The sequence below is a fragment of the Bidens hawaiensis genome, unplaced genomic scaffold (assembly GCF_021521415.1).
Source record: "Bidens hawaiensis isolate Kalapana, Puna unplaced genomic scaffold, B.hawaiensis_p1.1 tig00002572_1, whole genome shotgun sequence".
Lineage (NCBI taxonomy): Eukaryota > Viridiplantae > Streptophyta > Magnoliopsida > Asterales > Asteraceae > Bidens > Bidens hawaiensis.
Genome location: NW_027491140.1, coordinates 2,068,337 through 2,071,382, shown reverse-complemented (window position 1 = coordinate 2,071,382; position 3,046 = coordinate 2,068,337).

Here is a 3,046-nt window from a genome sequence, read left to right as displayed (position 1 = left end):
AGAAGATTGAGGATAATACTACAAAGTGGGATATAGCAAACGAAGCAACCACCTCCAGAGTCTCTTTGCTTGAGGGACAGTTGGAGTCGTCCTCCTCACTCGGGACTCTTATTGCTGAAAACACTCAGTTCAGAACCGAGATTGATGCCATACAAGCAAAGATTGCTAAGCATGACCGCCTCAATGAACTACAGTTGAAGACTAACGAGGACATGGTCAACAAGTATCAAGCTGCCTCTGATCTAATGGGTATGCGTGATGATGATTTTCATGCCCTAGAGGACAGACTTGATATCGTGTTTAGAAGTTGGAGAAGGTCTGGTGAGACTTCTCAGCTGGCAGGATCCCAACCTACCGCATGTCCGAGTGTGGCCGTGCGAGCTGAACGAGTTGGAGGATCCGAAGGAGAGGCGACTGTGGGTCGTATTGCACCACAGGTCGGCCATACTGGAAGCACAGGTGGAAATGAAGGAGATGGTGTAAATGATGGTGATGATGAGGATGATAGTGATGATGAAGATGATGAAGAGGAAGAAGAAGATGATGTGGATGACAACGTTCACGATAGTTTTGATGATAACGATGGTGATGGTAATGATGGTGGTGATGGCGGAGATAGTGGGGCAGGTGCAGCAGGAGGTGGAGTTAACACTCAATCACCTCCACATACTCAGGAACAAACTCAAGACTCTGCTACACGATTCTGCCAGAAAAGTCAGGGAACTCGACTCAAAGGTCGACAGTATATATAACAAGTTGTTTCCTGCAGGTGATGTTGCAGGTTTAATTGATGCATTCATAGAAGCTGGGAAAACTATAAAACTGGCACAAAATCATCAAGCTGAGAAGGTAGTCGAAGATGACGACTACATCAATTACTCGCCTAATCCAGACACGCTGCCAGTTTAAGTTCAAGCTTCAGAGGCTCCTGCAAGCAATCCCGTCAATGATCCAGCCGCCGACTTGGCACAAGCCACACCAAAGAAGAAAAGAAGAACTCACATCGTGTCAAGTTGTTCAAGCACCCGCTCCCTCAATTATCCTTATCACGACGACTCACTGAGCGTGTATGCCAAGTACAACAAGGAAAATAGTTGCTGGGCAATCAGAAGATACAGCGGAGATCTCATATATCTCACTCATCACGAGCTGAAGTTGCTGCCAGGGCTTGACATCAACTATCTCCGAAAAGCTCTGGGACGAGGAGAGTATGATGATACATTGGAAGGCTGGGTCACCACTCATCTGCATCATCAATCAAAGGTGGACTACAAGGACTTTGAAGTAAATAAGGATCGAAAGTTCAAGAACCCAAGGGAAATCGACCCAGCAACCGGAGAGCCACAAACCATGTGGAGATATAGCGAACCAAAGGACTGTCACATCATCTATCATAGTGAGCCCTATATTCCTAACATTCTCCGAGACTTCATCGGCTGGGAGTTCGATAACAAAACCGGTGAGGTCGTCATCCACTGTCGAAACATGCACGAGATGCGCATGTTTGACAAGCATGAGCTTATGGGGTTACACAAGGAGGAAGTATTGAAGCTCTACAACTCACCGTTGGGAACCGTCGAGTATCTTGGTCGTCAAAACACCGAACGGATAGTTGAAGCCTTCAACAAGTTCGTTAGAAGACTTGTTGAACTTCCACTGACCGAGGACGAATGCTTGGTGTACGACACCGACGGGTTCCAATACTAAAGACTAGAGGGAGATTGTTAGGTCCCGTTTTGTATGTCTAAGTCTTTTGTATTGGTTTGTTTATGTATTTGGGCTTGTTAGCCATTTTGTATGTATTGGGCCTTGAGCCTTGTAAAGAAGCCCATTGGGCCTAGATGAATATAAACATGCTTCTCATGCATGCTTCCCTATAAATAGGGAGCATGCCATGAGAAACAAGAACCTTTTGTCAAAAACTCTAACTCTCACATATTTGCTTTCTCTCTTGTTCTCTCTCTCACTCTTACTTCTCGTCCCAAACATAAACACTCAAGATCCGAGACCAAAGGTAGCTTGGTGTGATATTCCGCTAGCACCGAGTTTGGTTGATCCAAGACACGTTGTTAGATCCACCCGCGTTGGGACCTACATTCTGTTACCGTAACGGATGTAATCGAAACCGATTTAATTCGCCTTGACACATGGCCATGCCTACCGAGACTGACAACGCTTGGGATTTAGTCATTTACCAACGCCCGAGATGATTTGTCCACTTGGCAGCGTGTGATTGGGCCAAATAATTTACTTTTTTTATTTCTTTTACATTGATAATTAGCGGTTATTCGCGTTGACTCACCGGCGCCATTTGGTTTTACAAACAAATGGGTTTACCGACCCTATTGTTTTAGTTCTGGTGCCGTAACGAACGTGACAGAAAACCAACTGAATTCGCGTAGAGTCACCGCCTCAACGCTCGAGAACGACAATAGCTGAGCTTTACCAACGCTCGAGTTTTTCCGACTGACACCACCCATTGGTCCACTTCAATTTTTATATTTTTGTTTGTTTTATTTTTGGTTTTAGTCCCGGTACAACAACACACGTAACTGAAAACCGAACGTATTCACGTCGACTTACCTCCTCACCGCTTGGGATCCACAACGCTTGGGTTTTGCCTCCGCCCAGGTTTTACCGACTTACCCGGCGTAACATGCCGAGTAAAACGCTAGTTTTTTGATATTTCGCGTTTGCAATAAATCGATAGTTACAACTATGAATGGCAACATATGTTAAAAAAGCAAGTTGAGTTTTAGACGGATGTAATTGGTTGATTATAAAAGAAAAGAAAAACATGTACTATAATAGAATTTCAGTTATCTACAACTTCTTTTTTGGGGGGGGGGGGGGGGCTAGCGGTTACCTGTGTCTGTCACGTGTATAGTTCACATATCGAATTTTTTGTTTTAATTTCGGTATCGTAACGAACATAACCGAATAACTATATTTGTTTTAGTTCCGGTATCGTATCGAACATGACGGAAGCCGACCGAATTCACATAGACTTACCACCTCAATGCCCGTGACTGACAATGCTTGGGTT